General features: G+C 37.6%; 1 protein-coding gene across 5 annotated transcripts in view; it reads left to right on the forward strand.

Moving 5' to 3' along the window:
• adcy7 (adenylate cyclase 7) overlaps positions 1-23,724 on the forward strand; it is a 55,825-nt gene that overhangs the window by 5,177 nt on the left and 26,924 nt on the right. The window contains exon 2 of one of the 5 annotated variants that reach the window (XM_067495143.1): positions 23,058-23,109. The exons of the other annotated variants lie outside the window; for them this stretch is intronic. The gene's annotated coding sequence lies outside the window, so the exon portion shown is untranslated. The remainder of the gene's footprint in view (positions 1-23,057; positions 23,110-23,724) is intronic. 5 annotated transcript variants of the gene reach the window in all.

Consider the following 23,724-nt stretch of genomic DNA (forward strand, 5'->3'; position numbering starts at 1 on the left):
CAGACTTAAACATGGCAAAGATGTAAATACAGGTATCAAAACAGAGCAAAAACATTGGTCAGCAGATCATCAGCCCATGATTCAGGCCACTTACTACCATACACACTGAAATCACCAAACACTATGCGTTGTTTTCACACTGGCTGAGCTTTTTGATCTATTTAAAGTGAACCCAACCTCATGTCAATACCTATTGGTCCAACATGTGAGAGTGTTGTGTGGAGATGACCTTTACTTGGTTGATGGCTCTCTCTATTTTCACACTCAGGATTCCCTAGTGTATTGTAAAGAAATTGTAGGAAGATTCCCCATTTTAAAAACAATGCATGAACTAAATGCTACTGGGACCAAGTTTATTAAAGTTACAAAAGGCTGAAAGATTTGTCACTGACACGATGTCAGTAAGTGCTTCTCTGCTGCTTAAAGTTGTGCGCATATATTTTGCATAGTTTGCAATTAGACAAATCCATGCTTTGAAAAGCAACACATTAAACGTAATAAAATATAATTGTTTGTGCTAGTACTAGGCTTCACACGTTTTAATGACATTATCTGTCCCTTCCTGAAACCTCACAAAGTCGATTCAAAACACAACCATTTGATGTTATGCTAGATCTCTACAAGTGCATTTAAATAATACTGTTTTGAATTGAATGACTGACTGCACATATTGAGCTCCTTTATTGGGAAACAACAGCACCAATGCAGCAAGTTGTTCATGAAAGTTCTGCAATAAATTCAAGATTATCTAGGTGTGATCAATCTGAGATAAATTGTTTTAGATTAAACACACCAGAATATGAATTGCCTAATTTGGTTCATTTTTGTTCTGATAAAAATTACATAATGAAGACAAAGGATCAAAAAATAACTTGTTAGATTACTGAAGGGTTCATAAAGGATGCAGCACAGTACCTCAGTGGTTGGCACTTTTGAATTGATATAAGGAGCTCTGGCCTTTGCTGGGTTGAACTCAGATCTTCTCCCTGACTATAGGCACAGTTTCGATCACGTGGAAACTCTAAATTGACCCTAGGTCTTAATGTGGATAAGAATGGCTAGTAAGAAATGGGAGCAAGATACAGCTGCGTATATAGATGATGTGTACTGTCAAGGGAGTTTGTTCACTGATGCTAGACGACTAGGGAGGTAACTGTGTTTTTAAAAAAACAAAAGAAGCACCTCTTGGATTATATATAGTTTTTAATTTGCAGTACAGTTTGACCTGTGGCTGCAACATAATGTGGCAGTTACAGAATTTAATTTTATGAAAGAGATGTTTTCTGTCAGGGGAGTATAACAGGGGACCCAAGTGAGGTGACTGTAAAAGGTTAAACCTACTTTATTGAAAGGGTGTAGTCGAACAACAGAACTCCATAAAAGGAGAACGGACAGCACACTATAGTGAAGCTACAGAACAAACAGTAGCTAGGGAGAAAAGCACCAAAATTGGGTTATAGGAAATGGATATAATACAGGGCTGAGTAACCTAGAGAACTGAAAACTAGCAAGAAACTGCGTGAAAGAGACTGCATGAACCAACGCAGGAGAACTAATCCCAGTGCCAGGGAAAACAGAGAAACCAAATATACACGGGAACTGCGCAAAACAATATGGACTAGCCAAAAGGGGTGCACACATACAAAACAACCAGGGTCAGATTTAACAATAAAGGGTGCGCACATACATAGACTGAGTGTACAGAGGCTGAGAAGGACAGGGACAAAAAAAATAACCAAATCAAACATTTAACAAAAGCCAACAGACGGGAATGAAAAAAATGACCAAATATTGAATAACCAAATACTGAAAAGGGACCAACCAAATGGGTATAAACAGCCGGCTTGGGCTAGTCCATGGTTGGAGGCAGATAGTCCAGGTAAGAAGGCCCGGTAGAGTGAGGCCGATAGCAGGGGCTTAACCCCTCCAGGGGCCTAGCAGAAGGCCAATGTAGATGGCTGAGCCCCTCCAGCAACACAGCAAGTAGGATATCAGACGACTAAAGACATGACCAGGGACAAACAGGGCTTCGGCCCACCCAGGACTAGGAATAGGCGGGGCATCCATAGGCAGCTGCAGGAATAGGAAGACCACAGACCGACTTAGGAACTGGAGGAGAGTTGGTTCGTCCAGGAATGGGTGGTTGTTGACCGTTGGCCAACTCCAGATCCGGCTTACAAGTTGGCAGATCATAGAGCTGCATAGGGTTAGGTTCAGAAACCAACTGGAATTTGCTAACTCAGGAGCACATAGTTCGTTGGACTACCCAGGTGCTTGCTTGGGAACAGAGGAGGCATTAGCCAGGCCAGGAAGAGGCTCAAGCACTGTCTTGGGCAAGAGAACGGGAAACATGTCGGCCAACCCAGGCACCAGAAAAGGAACAACCACTACAGGCTAAGGAACCGATGGGCAGTTGGACCGCAGGTTAGAACCTTTGATGATAGCAGGTCTGGGACCATGAGCTGACTGGTGATTGAAAGCACAATGTCTGGGAGTACACAGAGACAATCTGGCAGTGGGACTGTAGGAAAAGCTGGGTTTAAATAGTCGGGATCAGGAGAAAACAATCAGAGCTAATGTTGACCAGTGAAGCTGTTGGGAGAAAACTGACAACAGGAAGTGGGGGATAGTGGCTACATAACCTTTTAGTATTAGGTATTCGGCCGATACTGATTCAGATCTGATACTTAGGTTAACCTCAAGTAAATGTTTTTAAATATGTAGCTGACCTCTGATAGATTGTGTTTATCAGAATCTGTTTGATCCAAGTACTGAAGGTAAAAAAAATATTAACTTTGAAAGGCTAAAAGTTTAAAGGCTAAAATATACTATGTTAATCAGATTCAATTCTTAATTTTGAACTGAGAATGGGACGGAAACTGACATGACAATATGCAACAATATCACTCGGTCCAATTGTGTTTGTATTACAGTGTTAAAGAGTGGAACATCTTCTCTCAAATTCTTTGAGCACTAATAGAGACACTAACCATCTTTCCTTAAAGAATTAATTTTAATTACTGAATGCTGAAATTCTGTTTGTCATTTTAAGCAGTAAATGCAGTGTTAGGGCTGGCTAAACATGTCAGGCCCCTAGCTCACATTTTTCCCCAATGACCTTTGACCAATACACCTTCTGCTGTTACATTTAGCCTGCACATCATGCAGCAAGGGTTTTGGTGACATCGTCATGTCAGTTTGTATGCCCTCCTTTTTTTCATATTTAGTAGGTTGTACCATGGCTCTAAAAATTCCATACTGACAAATTGATGACAGAAGAATATTTTGGATTTGAGGAGCCTTGCTTATTAGATCCTAAAAAATATTGACTTCTTTCTCACCTTACTCTGTTTTCGTGTATGCTCTGCTGTCACCACAAAAATCTCTGATTCACAAAACTGGAATCTTTGATAAAATATGGTATATGCAAGTTTATCTTTGCATATTCCTTCAAATGTATTCATTATGCATGCCAACATTAAGCTACACACACACACACACAGTGTTTTGGTTTACAGCTGTTTCTATGGTGATATTTAAAATTCCCTGCCTATTCATGTACATGCACAGCAACCAAGTACACACGTTACAACACATTTTAGTTGAACACATCTACTTGGTATGTTCAAGTGTAATTCATTTGATGTGTTTAATGAGTAAGTACTTCTGTGGAACCTAGGCAAAACAGTTTTTCCCAGGAGTATGTTTAACATCATTGGTATATCAACATTTATATGTATTATATTTGTATTGTGTCTTCTGTTGACTTTTTGTGGCCTGTAATTTTCAGTCAATCTTGTTCAAGATCACTAATGTGTCTTGCTCAGGAAAGGTTTGAGGGGCCATAAAAGCCTGAGCCTTCTTTTACTTCCGCTATTTGAAGAGGATCAGTGCCAACAAGATGGGATGCCTTGGAGTGCCATTAGAGAAATACCTCTTCACCCTATTGTCTGTTAAATTGTTCCATTTCCTGGGCACCTTCTCCACCCACAGCCCCTTTGTGAAAGCACTAATTATAGTCTGCCTTCAGCAGTTTAATGGTAGAATGCATTTAAGTGAAAACTGAATCATTCATTTATAATCAAACACAATCAGTGAGGTTTTCAGATATCCTAAATCTTGAATAATATACATATAATACGCTAGTACAGGTTAAATGTGTTAAATGCTTCAAGCCACATCTTCATACACATTAAAATAACCTTGTGTGTCTAACTTGTAGATTAAATGTTGAAATACCCTGTGGCAAGTGTGAGCCAATGCATGCCTCCTGTGAACGCTTGTTGAGTGTGGATGGCGCAGATGTGTGGGTGTCTTGCTCTCCCCCCATTTCAATTTCAGTAAATTTTGTGCTTGCTGTGGTTGAAGGACTTTATGTAATGCTTATAAGAGCATCCCATCTGGAGAAGTGCCATTGAGACAGAGTTTGCAGAACTCAGTTTAAAACTGAAAAGACCTTAACTGTAAAAGATATCAGTAACTAAGGACACTAAGTGAAAAGAGACATGAGAAATCTTTAACTTCCATTCTGGAACTATCCATTCTGAAGACTGTTGATGGATTTTTAGAGATTTGAGGAATGTACATACTTTGCAACCCCAATTGTAGAGCAGTACATTTGGATGTTATGCAGTGGCCTGCATCTTTAAGTTTGCAAGTTTTGTATTGTACAGGCATGTGCATTTGCTCTGTCAGACATTTCCAGTGTCTGGATGCCAGAGTGAGGCTTGTGGCACTGGTGCTTCAACAAGCTACTCATTGTGCTCGGTTGGTTAATGAGTGATTAGCCAGGATTAGCTCTCTGTGAAGAAGACCTGGTAGAATGAATAGAGGGCCTACGATACAAATACAACAGGATGGCTGGCAGTCGAGCTGAACGATTTCAATGGCAGGGGATAAGATTTCCTATTAAGTTGATAATGTAGAGCTGAAAACTTTACATGAAAGTCAAAAATAATTTGCATAAAATTCTCTGACTCCATGTTCTCAAATGACAGGATTGTCTTTGTAGAATATGCTATTTCTTGACACTTTATATACCAAACTGTTAATCTATTAATTAGAAAATGCAGCTAACAACCTTCATTATGCTTCATTATGCTTTCTTCTAACACCAAATTTTAATTTATACATCCCAGTACCACTAATCAGAAAATAGCATCAATAGACTTTGGAGGTTGGTATCAATATTTATTTTGAAAGTTATTAAAAATCAGACAAAACAAAAAATGGTTGTAGTTATTATATAATCCTTACCTACACTATTCAAAGAGATAATAGTGGTGTGAGTAATATTTATAAGTGGATGCTTATAATTAATTAGCTGAGCAAAATTACAAGAAAATCAAGAACATTGCTGCAGTTTGTTAATGCACCATTTTGACTTTACTATGGTATCCCATGTCATTTCAATGCTCTGATTTCCCTTACTGCTACACATGCTGTCTGTGTCCTTTTGTGAGGCTGTCACACTGATCATTGGTGTCACCACATGAGATGAAGTGGTGCAGTGGAGTCAAGTTTACTGCTCAGATGTCACATCGAGTCAAAAGGATGCTATTCTGTCAAATTGAATAATGGTTAGCTAAGCTATTTTGTGACATGATGCTGTCTTGGTTGAAGAATTATACAAAAACGTTTTTGCAGAACAAAAATAATTCATGTATTGTGCCTTATCCCTTTCATTTCTCTGTAGTGTATGATAAAAGGCTTTAATTTCTATAGCCTTAAAGGGTCAGGTTCTGCTTAAATCTGAATCCCAGGAACAAATGCCCATAAATCAATTAGAAATGATTGTTTTTATCTGTTCCTTATCTATCCCAAATAGATGATTGTTTGTCCAGATATAACTTAAAAGCAGTTGTTGCTTTCGTAACAGCATCCATCTGTGACTATCTGCAGTGGCTGCAGGTTCCCTTTTTATAAAGCTGTCCTTGCAGCGTTGTTAGGGAAATGAGTCACAGTTGCCAAGGAAGTTAAATGGTGTGCGGTCGACTGCCTGTCACAGGGTAGGCTTGGCCTTCGCTCAAGAAAGCTGCCACAGCATTGAAAGTATGTGTGCTTGTTTGAAGTTTGAGCTCTGTAGAACAGCATTCAGATTTTAGAGAAGAGAATGAAAGGATAGAAGAGAGGTGAAGAGGTAAAAAGAGTGGGAGGGATTTAAATTGAAGAACATGGAACATATCTTTGTGGTTTTAACTCATTTAGAGTATTCTAAAACTTTTGGACTTTAACAAGGCAGAATCTGATGTATATCAGACTGATATACACTCAAACTTAGACATTTCAGAAAAGCTGTTGGTGACACAATATTAGAGACTGCTAAGACCTGCTAAAATCGACATGGTTAGCTTTGAAATGTGAGAAATCCAGAACTTGTGGCGACATGCTCTAAGCCAACTGAAAAGGTGCTGTGTAGTAAATGTAATGAACCAGAAAGTAATGATTGCTAACAGTTGACAGAATATTGAACAAAAAGCTCCATGTTCCTCTTTCAGATGAAGCCTATGTGATTCAAGAAAGTGTGTGTGTGCATGAGCGTGTGTTAGATGATGGGGCCCAAAACTTTACACACTCGTGTCTTGTTCCTAACACCTGGGCCCCACAAATCCAGAAATTAATTTTAGAGTTATGGCATAGTGTAAGATTAGGGTAAGGTTGGGGTTTGGTTACGGTCAATCTCCAGGACTTTCAGTTATTCCCAAGCAGACGTTAAGTGTGTTGCACATAATTTACTCAGTCATCAGGTAAGTGCTATTTGAAGACTGTCAGAGATTAGAAATATGTGATATTTGGAAAGTCTTTGTGTGACCTGTCCAGTCTTCAGGTGTGTCCCAAGCTTTAGTTAAAGCACCCCAGAAATCTAGCCAAGACTGGATTGTTCAAACATAAAGACTGCTTCCACCAACTGTTACAGATTTCTAGTCTTTGACTACCTGATGATTCAATATGCTCTGAGTAACACACTTGACGACTGGTTGGAAACAACTGGAAGTCGTGTAGATAGACAAAGCTTCAGATTATACAAGAACAGGAAATTTTTGCCTGTTCTTGAGTTAAAACAAACCTTTTTGTCATGTATATAATTCAAATTGTAATAAGAAATCGGCCTACCCATGTGGTAATGTTACTGAATATAAGAAAAAAAGACCAGAGAAACATATCATTATGGGGATATGATATAAACTTTATCAGGATATGAATATTTGGTCCTCACACAGTGCTATGTAGTGTAAGTGCAAGATCAGAATTACAGCCAGAGACTGAAGAGAGAACTAAAATAGACTGTCACCAAACCACAAATTACGTTATGACTAAGAATCCCTAATCCTTTTCAGTTCTGGTTGGGGTCATAGTCAACATGTAATCTAAGTCCTCCACACCTGGGCACTAAGTGGGACTTTAAAACTGCCACAATTTAAACCCAGTTCCTTAGTGGAACCTTGCACAGCAGAGAGATGCACAGTGAAAGTAACCTCACTTCCAATTCATCCAATTCAGCCAAAAACTCTTCTTCCTGCTTAGCCACAGAAACCCTTAGGAAGGGGGGTTCTGCCTGCAGACATTCCTGACTTTGTGGCTCTACAGAAGCTTTGCTTACATACACATTCCTTGGCTGGTAATGGCAAAACATAGGCTTTTACAAATCCAATAACTTTAGCTGTGCTATATAGTCTACAGCTGCCACAGACAAAGCTTCCATTGAGAGCCAGAAGAAATAGTGTGGCACTGGAGAACACAGACCCATCGTAAAGACCACCATGAACTTGACTACAACTGTTCAACACAAGTCTCAAAGATCTAGTAAGAGAAGATTATTGAAAAAATGCTAATGAACACACTGTCATGAAAAACAAGGACACTGTTGCACTCGAGTTCCTATCTATTCCAGTCGTCCATGTTTCTCAGGAGGCATTTCAGGTAATGACATCCCTCTGCGCTCATTCTGCGTCACTCCCACTGTGTGACCTCTCTGTTGCTACACAGCTGTAATTGAAAGCTTAGTTGAATATGCCATCCCATACAGCACTTATAGCACATACAGTCAGCATTTTTCACTGTGACATGCCTGTGTATGACTGGGACGTTCATGCAACAGTGCACATCTACAAGGAGTCAGAGTCACTCGATTATCTTTATGACCCAAGTGCACAATAAATGTCTTAAGTGAAACTCAAGCAGTTTATCCTATCTTATTTACGTCTGTGGGGAAATGTGTCACATCATATTGACCTAACCTATATTAGACTATCCTATCAGTGGCTGAATCAAGCAGCCAGAGCACGCTACTCTTCGGGAGCTCATGACTTGACTGTCGGCAATGGTATGAGTATGTAGAAAACGTAATGCCTGTATTTTGGCATCGAATGCCCTGACAACACTGCAAACCTGCTGGGGCCCTTGGGTTTTAAGAGATAGACTTAACAAAAAACTTATCAGTGTTAAGAAGGATAAGAGAGTCTTGTTTGACTTCCCACTTCATCTCACATCATCCTGCTTATAATAGCCTAAAGCATGTTGTTTGTATCTGGCTGGAAGGTGTAGTGAACTTTAGGCGTCATTTTAAGTTATTAATAGATTGGTCCTTTTTTTTTTTTTTTTATTTTACACCCCACTCTTGTTTGTAAACTTTATAGATTCATAGAGCTTAAGTGAAGTGGATCAGTGCTATGGCACTTTTTTGAGAAAAACTAGCAAGAATTGGGGTGGGGGGTCTACTTCTGATTTAATTTATCTGGCTACACCATTTCAGTGGCAATACTGTTTTAATTTAATGCAAATTTTTAATCTCATGTCTCTTGATTTTTTTACCTTTTTTATTTTTAGCGCTGATTATCCCTGTTTCTGGTCAAAATGTTAAATGCCAAATCACATTAACTGGTAGTTTGGGATGTGCTTAAATAATTGATTGGATAGTTTGAATGCTTAATATAAGAAGATGAATAAATTTTTGAGCTATTTTCTTTTTTTAAATATAGATGAGCGGAAATATGTTGAGTCTGTTTGTCCTCTAGCTAAGCACAGAGCGCATGGGCTCTAGTAGTGTAGCGTTTTTTTCACTCAGTTGGACAACAAAGATTGCTCAGATTGCAAAGAGTGCTCACTTTGCAGATTTAATTTATATTTCCATGGTTCTACCAGCAGGATTGAAATTACATTTATTCATATAATTGACTTTATATTCCTCAATTATTCAAACTCAGTAATTCAAATGCCCATCCTTACTGTTAACTAATTTAATCCACTGACAAAAGTTAAAGGCGGCTGAAATAAAAATGTTAACAGGTGTGTGCATTCTTTGTAAGTCAGTGGGGAAATATGCTTCTGTACAGTGATGCACACTAAACAATGGAGACCTAAATGCATGCATCCCATACTAAGGAAAATGGGAGAACACAGAGGGTTTCAGTGTTGGTATATGAGTTACAGTTCTACCAGAATTTTAGGAACAAACTTCAGGGGGCCTGTGGGTCAGTTTCAGGAGTTGTTGAGGCTGTTGACCACACATTTGAAGAAGCAGAGGCTAAGCAGAGCAACCATTTTAGGGAGTTGATTAACCGAGAACAGCACCAAGCTGTGTCTCTTAAGTAGGTGAAATGTAACATTTTAATGAATAAATAGATAAGTTTATCTTACAAGGGCACCAGTTCTCATTAACAATAGTGTTTGAGTGAAACATTAAAATACAAACATAATTTTACATATTTTAACTTTGCACCATGGGCTCAGTTGTTAACTGCAGCTCTTAGCAGACTTTTAGGCTACCTTCCTTACTTGAGAGCAGCTACCCAGCATGCCATTTGACAGTGTAAAGCAGGGGTGCCCAATACGTCGATCACAATCTACCGGTCGATCGCAATCTACCGGTCGATCGCAATCTACCGGTTGATCGCAAAGATAGTGTGGGTAAATGTCATTGAATTAACAAAATAAACGTCAGCCCATCATCTGTCCTCACTCTTAAATTTGTCACTTGATTGACTTACAAATTGATTGCAAAACTGTAGAAAGCTAGGGAGCCTCCAATTTATTTCTTTTAAACTAAAAGGTATAAAAATTAGTGGGGGAGCTGGACAAAGCTCGAAATCAAAAACTTGCCACTTCCATACGGAGTGGGAGGTGGACTTTTTTTTTCACTATGTCCTTTTCGAGGTGCGTTAACCTCATCTGCCAGTCTGTCATTGCTATACCAAAGAAGGTAAATATGGAGCGGCATTGGGTATATGTCGTTATGCAAGCCACCACACCAACATATATTGTGCATATAAAGAATTCTCAATATATTCAGAAATAAATATATGTTCTGTATTTTTATAGTAGGTACATCCTTTTCACTTGGTCATTTTATAAGTAGCTGACAAGCCAAAAAAGTGTGGGCACCCCTGGTGTAAAGCCTGTAATTTTGTAAATTTGCAGCTATTAGTATTGCACAAATATATGCCATGTGGTTTTGCCTTGTTAAAGAGAGTACGTTGTTGGTAATTAATGTTATACACTTAGTTATACCTAAAGACAATGGGTAAGGATTGACACAATCAATAGGATCCTGCTGTCAATACAGAATTAATTATTATAGCTGTTATTTGAGATTTTGGACAGTAAGGCAGTATATGAAGAATTCATACTGTCTGTATAACTTACAACTGGTATACAACCCTGCACTACTTCAGGGCTACTGCTGGACTGATCTGGACTGATGGAACATAGTACTTACTATCTACTATTTGTCTGTTTCTAGTCTGGCTGTTCTCTACTCTATGTTTTAAAATTGGGAAGAAAGATTATGATGTAGATTGTGGATGATGACTCTGTTTAAAAAAGATAGTAATGAACTTTTTGCCAGATCACTCACCCCTACTTTAAGCAAATGCCACGAGGCTGTTGTCGCAGATGTACATATGCTGACTCCACGCATCATGCAGGTTATCGTTATAACTTCCTCACTGGAGTCCACACATAAAACATAAATATACATAAATATACTTGAAGTTAATTTAATCCATTACTACTCTTATATCATAATAACTGTAATAGTTTTTTTATTTGCAGATTTCACAGTATACCAAAATCCAGTTTTATTATACAGTTAAGTATGTGTTATTTACACAATAATGTGTCTACCTCCTGAATGGCTGTGCATGAACAAATAAGACCAACTAAGTTATTGAAATAAAAGGCTTCTAGGCAAATGATGACTAAAATGTAATTCACAACTGTTAAAGCACTGCGGCAGACAGAACTGTATTATCAAATTAATTCAGAGCCCACCCTCCTCTGCACAGATGCTTGGACTAACAACATGCTTGTGCATCCCTCCTGACTTCCCACCCACAAGCACTGCATAAAAAAAACATTGTTCTACAGTGATGTGCAAGACTTAAATTCTACAAGGATGCTCTGCTAAACCAATACATATAATTCTCAAAATAACAGTAGATTGCATATATACAATTGTAACTATGGAGCTCTGCAGATGTCTAGAGACAATGAAACTCTTAGGTACATAAGAACAAGTTCAGGCAGCCTGGTTGTCAATAAATATCTAAACACACAGAAGAAACTTTATGTGAAATAAATTATGTGAGTTGCAGTTCTCATAATAGTTTTTTGAATTAACAATTACATATTTAGTAGGCTAAAACTAAACACAATAAACTAAGCAAAATAACTATTTAGAATAAAAAAATAATATAGAGTGAAAGTGAAATAAACTAGTTTAAGTTGGTTTATCTAATGTGAAATGTTCAGCTTGTGCAGTGTAGTTGGCATCCTAAGTTAGCTTTATTCACAACCCCTTACAATTAACTTAAAATTTGTTAGTATGTATAAAGTAAGTATACATTGTTGATAACTGAGTAAAATTAAATAATATTTGTAAGTCAGAACAGCTGCTGGAGTTTGTAATGTTATTTATTATAAAACAAGTTAGGTAGTTGTTTAAACTTAAAAATCCATACCAGCTTAATTTGAATTGTCTGTTGTGTAAAGCTGTCTTCTCCATATAATTTATTTATTGAAATATTCTTTTAAACTTAAGCACCTGTGCAGTTGTCTTAGTCTATTGTTTATTATTGTGAAAATTACCTAATTTAACATGACAGACTGCAAGTGCATTTCTTACAATTTCTAAAAAGAACAATATTTGGAGAGCTTTATCTCTTGAATTACACTAATATGTCTGAATTATCTTAAAAATAAAACATTTAAAAATTTAAGGCCAAGATCATGTTAGGTTAAATATCTCTTAACTTTCTTTCTATTTTGTGGAATCGGCCAATAAAATGTTTTTTTTTAGTGAGAATTTACAGTGTGTACATTTTTTTATTAAAAATCAAATCATAATATATCATCACTCCTTCTGCAACAGTAGCGTCATTATATCCAACAATAAATTAAAGAGCATCATAGCCATAGCCATTTTTTTCAACATTATTTGATTTATACAAACACAAGAATTAAATATTGCAGAGGAAAAAATTAAGTCATAGTCTATATAACCTGTTATGTTATCTGACTAATTTTAAAACAAAAACAATCTGAGTTGAAAAGTTGACAAGAGAAATCGGAATGACGCTTATAGCTACATTCTGAAGAAGAGACCAGATTAAACTTCGTCCTTTGTCTTCCGTATGTCAAGTAAATTCAGAGATGTTCAAAATACACAGTAAAAATTATCCACTGTGTACAGTAAGCTACATGGCCACAAAAGAAAGCTACTGTTATTTAAACATGTATATACATACTGACCCACTGACTTGATACATCATTTTTTTCCTATTCCATTTTTTTCTTGGTCCAAATGAAGGTCCTGATTGAGAATAAAAGTTAATTTTAGTCTGATTTGTTGAAATCATAACTTGAGAGACTGTTAAACTGATGTTAGAACAGCTGATGGTTTGACTAATAATCTTACTTTGCTTGAGTTATCTGAAAATTGAGGCCAGATAGACTGCTGAGAACCTTAACTGACATCTGTTGATTTGGGACTTCAGAAATGTTAGTCCACTCTGGTTATTTTATATGTGTTTATGCCTCTAACCTCCTATAAACAAATTATTGGCTTTGTTGTATTAAGGTCTGTTTCTTTACAGAGCACACACATGGCAAGTTTAATTTTGACCTTGTCCCAATTAATTTTGGTGAATTAACGATAGCTGATCAGACCTGGTGATTTTAACTGCCCACAGCAACAATCAGCAGACTGCAAACAGGAAGAGCTTCAGGCGAAATGACATTTTAACAGAAGTGGCAGCCTTAAATTTTTTTATGCGGGAAAAAAATTTAGGTTATCCCACATTTCATATGATTAAATTAATAGTGTCTGGACATAAGTCAATCTCACAATAGTCTGGAATATGCCTATCAAAATTAAAAAACGGTTACAGCTTCTTCTTTTTTTGTTGTTCATTTTAACATCTTGCACACACACACACACTTACAATATCCAAAAGCAGATTGGTTGCCACCCATTTTTCTTTTGGGGTTGTGTAACAGATATTATGTAATTCCATTGTCAATGTGACAAGTAAATCACTGCAGTCATGGCCCATTAACCTTAATTTGCCTTTAGCATGATACAAGACCTCACCCTTTGTAAAACACATATAAAGAAGCTAAAATGTATTTACACGCACATGTTAATACATGTTGTTTGCTTGTATATATTTTACATCTGAAAATGTTTCACTACTCTTGAAAGCCTTTTTTTTGTATGCTCAGTCAACTGTTAGATTTACTTTGAATTATGAGTATTTGTTAAATGTTTTTCTTTGGATTTTGCTATTATTTATGTATTCAGTTATCTTTTCATTTCACTACTTTTTTTCCCTTTCAAAACAGAAATAGAGAAGACCTCTTTGCACTATAGGGTTATAGTAAGCTACATCATTAACTGTTCGTGCCACAGGATGCAGACACCACAGTTGACACATGAGGGTGTGGTGTGTTACTGCACATGGCGCAAACGCACAAGAAGAACTGGTTTTCAGGTCAAACTATTACAACACTACTAGGATTTTTCTACATCTTAAGGCATTGCTGTGTTGCCAATGTCTATTGCTTGTGCTTCCCAAAAATGACACACCACGTGTTTAATTAGGATGGTCACCATGGTATATGTTTCTTTCTATTAAAGGCAGGGAATACTTAACCCCTGCTAGTATAACATCAAAGCCTCTCTCTGTAGTACTGTAGGCTGGTATAGGCTACAGGCTGTCTGACACCTAAATTTAACCAATACACTTGGTCCATGGACAGTAGGAATCATTAACTATGTTACAGTAAAACAACACTAGTTATGACGGTAGATTGAGAAAAAAAACATGCACCAGATGGCTTTGTCAGCAGCCAGAGCTTTATGGTAGCCTGGAAAATTACCATCTTCAGGCTGATCTGAAGCTAGCAGACCGTTTCTGTTGTAGTAGCTCAGTATGTAATCAGTGTTGGGTTTTCTTAAGCAGTGTAAACAGCTCTTGACTGCACTGGTTGCAGATGTTGAGGTTTCTTTTTGAATGGCAGTGGTGGTAGTAAGTTGGCTGGCATTCCAAAGGATAATTATGGTTTTCTTATTGTTAGTGGTGGAGGGGCCCTACCAATCCACAGTTACAAAATAGAGTGGGTCTCATTACCTAACCTGAAAAGGGGATGTGGCTGGCTACACCAGCTGGAAACAATGGTCTCTCTCTCTCACTGTGACATATTCTTCCACCCCGATTTCTTTTCGTTTGTTTCCAAGTCTTGCATTTTATATTTTGGGTGGGGAAAAACGAAGAAAGAAATAAAACATTCAATGAAGTTTGTCGTTTTATGTACACTATCATACGCTGAAGTTATTTTATTTTTTTTATATATATCCCAATGGTTGGAATAAAAAAAACTACAATAATATTTCTAAAAAGCTTTTATTTCCACAACATGAATAGTTCAAAATTCATAGTGTGAGAATATAAAATTTTTGGTATTTATCTAGTCAGTAATGATGCTGCTAGAGTTGTGGTGTTGTTGTTGTGCTGTTAATAACATCTGATGCTTGCTCTTTATAGTTGTCCTCCTTAACATTTCCGTCCTGGTTAATTGGTTGATACCTTTGGTTGCTGTCATAGGTGTGACCAGTATGTTTTATATGACAGCCTAAAGTACATGTTGCTACTTTGTCACAGATACAACAGCAACCAAGCTTAAGCTGTAAACCTACAGGTAGGCAATTTATACATTGAATGGTAATTTCTAAAATTAAAAAATGATGATTATACTGTTAATATAAGAAAATTAGGTTAAGTTAATTTATTTTAAGAAGGCCAGAAAAGTTAACGCAATAAAGGATGCACATAACCACACAAAATTGTCTTTTAAAGGAGTATGTGTAAAGCTGTTCAGCTTGTCATTATGAGTTGAGCTTGTCATTATGAGAGGGTAGCTTAGTAAGCAAATTTGCAATTTTATATAGTTAAAGTTATGACATGCTAAAGGATGGCCTGGATGAAAATTTTCCTTTTTGAGTTTTCTGGTGTATTTAAAAACAGTAGTAGAGAAGGAAATGACTGAGACTAATTCAATCAATGCTTTTTCAATATTGGATTTGCCTCATGGCTGATATGTTTAGATCTAAATTCTATGTATATTTAAATCAATAAAGCTTCTTTGTACTGCTGTTTGTGTCAAACAACAAACTCAATGGCTTTTCTTGTAGTAGTGTGACTCTGCTTTAGTTTGTGGAAGTAAATGTGAAACACTTGCACAGTAACAGCTTCCGAGCATGTGGTGCTCTTGCTTACACTTCCTGTATTTATTATAAGCAATGGCATTTGTAGCTTATATCAGTACTGAGATAGCATCCTGTTAATATTGTTAGTCTTCAGCAGCTCCTTCTGGTGAATGCAGCTAATTCAATACCAGTAGATAGTACTGGGATTAGGGTAGGGGAGATGGGAAAGGACAGGAGGCCTAATCTAATCGTCTTGGTGCATTGCTGTACATGCATCAGTCATCTGTTTATGGAAAGGCTCTGTGTATAGGCAAGTTACTGCATGATTACTTGCATCGTTAGCTTAAACCCAGTTCAGAACAGTAGAGAATTTATCCTATGTATGAATAGCAGTGGGCAATTAGCAATTTTCTCTTATTTCATATAGAATCATGTTGAATATAAAGCATAATGCTTAACCTTTTATATTGCATATGGCATATATTATACTGTGACAGGAAACTTGATACAAATTGATTAATTTACTCCAATTAAATCACTAAATTGCTATCTTTTAAATGTTCCTGTGTTATCCTCTATAAAACATTGAATAAGTCATAGATTATAGTTTTAACATTTTTTTACAAAAACAAACCCTTCTTCTTGACACCCCTTAAGACAATCTTTCTAACAAGAATAGTTCTTGTTTAATGGTCCAGTTATGAAACAGGGCTTTTTATTTAGTCTGCTGGAGATTAATTCCTTGAAGTGCAGTAATAATATTAGGCATCTGTAGTTCAGTTAGTAGAGCAGTCGTCCACTCCCTGTTCAGGTGTGCACCATGCATGGCAGCTGCCATCATTGGTGTAATTGTGTTTGCAAATGGGTGAATGGGGAGCAACCCTGTTAAGCACTTCAGATAAAAGCACCTTATAGGGAGACCATTTAATAGCAATAATGATAAACTATTTTTTAAATAGAGCACTTTTCACAAAAGTACAACAAAGTGCTGTAGTGAATACAAAATGATAAAAAAGACAGTGTTTTGGCCCAAATAGAATCCGGAAAGACAGCCTGAGAAAAATATGTTAAAATATAAGCAAGAGAGATTCAGAAAGCTTAAATTTCTTGATCTGAATTCTATGTATGTACATTCTATCTACAACCAGTTGAAATGTAGCCCACTGTGGGTAGTCTGATACAACCACTGGGTATGTTCGAAGTTCTTTAATTACTCTAGGTCCCAGCCGGCTGTTCTATGTTTGCTTCAATCCATTGGTTCACCTGCACCTTCCTTTTGCCCCTTAGCCTGTATACCTGCGTCAGCGACCCATATTTATACATCAGAGAGAGGCAACTGACAGAGATTCCCAAATGAAATGAAAATGATTATTTCCCAATGAGTGTATATTGGACAGTATTACATTTTTTTAAAATACCTGTTGTATAGGCATGGGAGTTGAACTTGTTAGCACGATGGACCACCATGCCTGTACTATTGTAGGGAAAACACTGAATTGAAAGATATGTAGGCTAGAGTCAGGCCGTGTAAAGCTTTGTATGTAATTAAAATCATCAAAATCTATCCCAAACAAACTGGTAGCCAGTCGAGAGAGGCAAAAATAGGTTTCATATGGTTAAATCTTGCTGTTCTTAGTAGCTTAACAACCAAGTTTAAACCGTTTCTAGACATTTTGAGTATTCACCCAAAAGTAACCCAAAACTGGGCCAAGGGTTGAAACAAGAAAATGCACATGTGGTTGAGTGAGAGGGCATGAGTGAGCATAAATAGAGAACTGAATCTGAAATTAAGTTGATTTAGTAACTAGTGTCATTCCGAGTATTTATCAGTAGGGTTACTTTAAAAACTGAAGTTAGAATTCTGAGTTGTTGTTTTTTTTTAATTGAATGCTTAGTCAAACAAGTCAGTCCTACAGATGATGTCAGAGTCTTGTTGCTTTGGTCTAGATGACCTTTAGCTTCATTGTCTTTAACCCTAGATCTGTGCACCGTGAGCTGGAAAATGTTGTTCTTTCTTTTCATTAACAGAGGTCAGGCTTTGTCTTTTCTCTCTCTCTCTCTCTCTCTCTCTCTCTCTCTCTCTCTCTCTCTTTTTGTCCAAGCTTATTGAATGCAACCACAAAGACGACCATAAAAGCAGAGTGATTTGCTGCAGAGACCTGCTCGTTTGCTCTCCATGAAAAGAGTTTGCAATGGGTGTAGGTTTGGTGAAAATCTGACTAGATATTTAGATAAAATAGGTTTATTACTCGTAATTACTTTGAATAAAAACAAATGGAATGATCATTCTCAGGCAGGATTCAATGACAAAATGAAGACTGATTAAATAAAAGTCCGTATTCAAGGGTCCTTCTTGGAGACTGGAAGTTCTCCTTTAAAATCTCCTGTCCTTCAGTCAGACTTACGTCCAGCTTGAAGTGTTATCATGACTTAATTGGACCTAAGTGTTTTAACCTCATAGCCGTTGGCCCATTTCAAATGTATTGGTGGGCAGATATTATGTATTTCTGTCCAAAACTAACAGACCTCTATAAAAACCTTCCTGTTCGGTCTTGTGTTTTTAGGCTGCATTTAGTCCTGCTTAATATGCCTGGGAAGCCAAAAATGGTATTCTCTGTGTGTGTGTGTGTGTGTGTGTGTGTGTGTGTGTGTGTGCGCACGCGTGCACGCGCTCTAACATGCCTCTCAATATTATCTCATTATGTAGCACAGTTGGTAAGGCAGTCGTCCACGAACCACAGACTCAGTGGTTCAATCCCCGGTCCCGGCTATATGTCGAAGTGTCTCTGGGCAAGACACTGAACCTCCAAGGATCAGGAAGGGCATCCGGCGTAAAAACTCTGCCAAATCAACATGCGGACAATGATCCGCTGTGGCGACCCTAAATTCACAGGATAAGCCGAAGGACAAAAAAACAAAATGCAGATAAAACTAGTGAAAATTTGTGTTTTTTTTAAATATATTTTTAATATATTTCTTTTTAGATTTATATATATATACCTCTTGTTAGAATTTATTTTATTGTTTGTTTTTTCCCTGTAATATTTGTGGTACAAGTCATTTACAGCATGACATTTTATGTTATGTCTTTTTTTGAAACATTAAAAATATAAGTAGAAAGATTTTAGAGAAAATATTGACTTATGCCATAATTATTCTCATTAATCAGGGTATTGGCATATTCTAAGAAAATATGACTGAATCTCAAACTACAACCCCAAGTCCAAAAAAAGATGGGACTGTGTAAAACCTAAATAAAAATACAATGCAAGGACTTGCAAATCTCATCAAAACCATATTTATTCACAATAGAACATGACCAACATATTCGATGTTGAAACTGAGACATTTTACCATTTTGTGGAAAATATTAGCTCATTTTGATTTTGATGGCAGCAACACATCTCAAAACAAAGGCTGTAAAAGTAAAAGTAATTGGCACAAATCAGAAACAAATGGAGGAGCATTTGACAACTTATTAAGTTAATTGACAACAGGTCAGTAACATTTGAACACAGTTCGCTGTGCAATCCACAAATATAAGGTAAATCTGTATCATGCAAAGAAAACAGCATATGTGAACACGATCCAGAAACATTGCGGTGTTCTCTGGGCCAAAGCTCATTTAAAATGGTCTGAGGAAAAATAGAAAGGTCAGATGTAGTCAGATGAAATCAAAATTTGAAATTCTTTTGGAAACCATGGATAGGGACCATCCAGCTTGTTATTAGCAGACATTTCAAAAGCCTGCATCTCTGATGGTATGGAGGTGCATAAGTGCCTATGATGTGGGCAGCTTACACATCTGGAAAGACACCATCAGTGCTGAAAAGTACATGAAGGTTTTAGAGCAACATATGCTCCCATCCAGAAAATGTCTCTTTCAGGGAAGGTCTTGCACATTTCAGCAAGACAATGCTAAACCACATACTGCATCCAGCACAACAGCACGGCTTCACAGGAGAAGTGTCTGGGTGCTGAACTGGCCTGCCAGCAGTCCAGACCTTTGACCAATAGAAAACATTTGGCGCATCATAAAACAAAATATCCAGCACCAAAGGCCCTGGACTGTTGAGCAACTAGAATCCTGCATCAGACAAGAATGGGACAACATTCCTCTCCTAATAGTCCAGCAACTGGTCTCCTCACTTTCCAGACATTTAAAGACAGTTGTTAACAGAACAAAGGTTAACATCACCCTGTTTCAACTTCTTTGAGATCTGTTGCTGCTATCAAATTCAAAATAAGCTAATATTTTCCATGAAATGGTAAAGTTTCTCACTTTGAAAACCTGATATGTTGTTTATGTTCTATTGTGAATAGAAAAAGGGTTGATGAGATTTGCAAGTCATGCATTATGTTTTTATTTACATTTTACACATCTTCCTAACTTTTGGGGAATTGGGGTTGTATTACTGGGCAAGCAGATTTTTGCAGTGCACAGTGCAAAACCTTCACAGAAATACTGATTTAGCATAATTAAGCACAAACAACAACCGATAGTAATGTGATCTAACAGATTAACACTTTTAATGACATGTCATTTCTATCATCTCATACCAACAAAAAAATGCAGCTTTGTAAATGTCTACTGGTACATTTAATACAAATCCTCCAAGCATGGTTTCCATTCTTATCAATGGTATATTATTTATTTGTATTTATTTCTAGTTAGGACCTAAATTGACATAATGGAATCCTTAGCCCCTTACTTTGACCCTAACTTAAACCCATTTCTAACCCAAACCCTAAAACCAAATCTTGACCCTCAAACAGGCCTTTAAAAAAGTAAGGACCACACACACCAAATAAAGGTACATGTACAACTGCCCAAGATTAAATATTGAAATTAACAGAAAAATATTATAATTACCAAGTCAGTTACACTTAACCTCCTCTTTTCTTTGACACGAGGGCCTGTATGCCCCTGCATCTCAGCAGCAGTGACGTCAGTTGGTTTTGTATAGCTGCCATTCCAGGATTCATTGACGCCAGTTTACAAGGCTGCTATGTGATTCCCTCAGTTGCCAAGCTTTCATAGTGAAAGACCTGGCAGTCAATGGAGCACTGTCTCAGCTATTCATCCCTGTGCTCTAAGAGACACATCTTTATTGAAGCTTCCAGCTCAGCACTACAGCACATCTACAGGTCTGAAGGTGCTGCTTTTTTGCCATGCTAACCCTACAGTAGGAGCATTGAAAGCTCCATCAGGACCAGGAGCTTTATCAATCTAGTAAATAAGAGTTCCTGCAATGCTAAACAGCTGAGTAAACAATAGCTGTGTCCTTTAAATATAAACTACCTGGGTTATCTGTCTCTAATCACTGATCTGAGAACACCTTATTAACCTTGCCTCTTTTGTTGTATTCAGATTGGGGGAAAAAATGTCTTGGTGACATTATTAGTTACATTTTTAGGAATGAACAGTACATCAGTGCTGCTTACAGATTGGAGAAACTTGTTCTGTAGAAACATGTTTTGTAGAATTATTTGAGAAACATTTTGTGAAATTAGTTTGTTATTCGCTCAATTGGAACGTAGGATAAATAAATGTCAATAAAGGTTCAGTGTTTGGCCTACAACGATCTCTGGAGTGGATAATTTTTGGGACACTGGACACGAGTAAGCCTGCCTCTGCACTAAATGGTAAATGGCCACTTATATAGCACTTTTATGCAAAGTGCTTTACAATGTTGATTCCCATTCACCACACACACACACCCCGATGGTGGCTGCCATGCAAGGTGCTCACCTGACCCACTGGGAGCAACTTGGGGTTCAGCGTCTTGCCCAAGGACACTTTGACATGTAGCCGGGACCGGGGATCAAACCACTGACCCTGTGGTCTGTCGAAGACTACCTTAGCAACTGAGATACAGCCGCCCTTTCAGCCACTACATTTGTAAGAAACCCTCTCTAACTGGACTAAACAGGTGGATTAACATTCGGTGAATAATGGAAGGAGAAATTGATCTAGTTATAGTGGAAAAAAGACAGGCAAAGCCAAGTCTTAAGGATTTGGAAAATGCTTTGCAAAGTCAGATAAACGCAAGAAAGGCCAAGTTAAGCCAGCTGGAGGAGAAAAAGAACAAGATACTTTGTTTAATGGATGATGCTTGCTGCGTGGAGCAGGTGGAAACCAAACTGATGACAGAGTTCAACCAACTGTTTTGTGATATAAATATTTCATTCATAGAAGTAAACAGACACTGCTGTATTAATTTTCGCTTAAAAAAATGCCAAAAAATCGTGCCATGGCAGAACAACGTGCTGCAAATTTAAAGAGGAAATTTCTCAGGAATTCCTATTCAGAATGGATAATATTGCCTTAATGAACGATACAATCACCAAGGGATAGGCAGTGAAAGTTCCAGATAAAGACCTTGGCTGAAGTGATGGAAAGGTTTGGTACTTTCCCCATCATGGAGTGTATCACCCTAAAAAGCATAAACTTGGCATAGTATTTGACTGTGGTGCTTGTTATCAGGGGACCTCATTAAATGAACAGCTCCTTATGTGAAGTAAATATCTCCCTCAGTGTAAACAACCTGTACACATCTATTCAGGGTCCCCTTCCAACAGACCATCTGGTTCTTATTGATGCAAGACAAGGACAATCCACCACCACAGCTACGTGCTTTGTTTTACCTCCCTGCTCTCGGGCTTGCTTTTACTGCTGGTGGTGTTATGTAAGACTGGAGGTGAGCTGGGTGGATGCCGTTCTGTCCATCAGCAGCAGTAAAAGTTAAAGTTGAAGGTGGCTGTAAACTGCCGGAGATCGAGTTATAACACTGTGGTATTGCTTTTTTACACCAGCCCTGCTTCAGCCTGTTCACTTATACCCAGTGCTGTGTGGACCCATTTTTATGGCACATAGCATCTGTCACAGTTGCTATGTGAGGGACAAACATGAAGCTGTCCCTTACATGCACTGCACTCTAGAACAGCAATATTAGCAACAGGGGGAAATGAGGTTTCTATTGACACCAGTACGAAGTTCACATTGTTTCAATTGAGCTCCAAGCCAGTGTCGCGTTTTTCCAAATGATTTACATCTCAGCATTTTTTAGAATAACTGTAGTAGGATCTAGGTATTACCTTATTGCAGCCCATGCTTCAAAAAGACTGTGTTGTCTACAGATTGTATGTATGTATGAATTTAAATCTTCTTGTGGCCTAGCCAAAGGGCTGTAATTGTCTAAAAAGATAAGAACAGTCTATATTCACAGTGTGTGTGTTTGAAATAGCCTTCCTGACCTCTTCTTTTAGACTCTGTAAATACAACCCTCATACAGTGAGCAGACATATTGTTTTAAATACAGGATATGTTACTGATATTGCTTTTGTTTGATAGCATGATGATGGTCTTGGGTTCTGGTTTCCTCCCATAGTCACAAGGAATGTTGGTGAGTCTAAATTGCCTGTAAGTGTGGATGATCCCCTGTCTGTGTATGTCTGTCTATGTTGGCCTTGAGGTAGACTGGTAATCTGTCCAGGGTGTACCCTGCCTTTCACCCTTTCACATGACAGCTGTGATAGGCTCCATTCCCCATGTGGCTCTATACAGAATAACTGGCTACAGATAATTGAAAAGGATCCATTCTTAAAGGTTTACGTGGCTGGTTTTACTATTAGTAGTCACAAGCCCATCTCTCTTTCTCTGTTTTTTTTTACAAATGAATCATTGTGGCTGCTTTCTATCAAAGTTAATGACCAAAACAGAGATAGGACTTTCTGGACTGTGGAAATTGTGAAATTCAGGTATGAATAAGCATGTTATCATCCAAGGATCAAGGCTTTTACTTCTCACGGTCACAGTATTGAGTCACAGGAAATGCGTTATTACATTCTGCCTCTTTTAATGTATTAAAACCTTAAAAGCTCATTTCAAAACCAGTTAGTGTTTGGTATAAGTCTGTATTAAATAGTTATTTCCTAATAACATCTATACATGTATTATGTATACAAAAATACAATATTTTTCTGTTCATTGCGTAGTAGTACCCTGTGTGTGTCTGTGT

This window comes from Channa argus, chromosome 2, assembly GCF_033026475.1.
Source record: "Channa argus isolate prfri chromosome 2, Channa argus male v1.0, whole genome shotgun sequence".
Classification (NCBI taxonomy): Eukaryota; Metazoa; Chordata; class Actinopteri; order Anabantiformes; family Channidae; genus Channa; species Channa argus.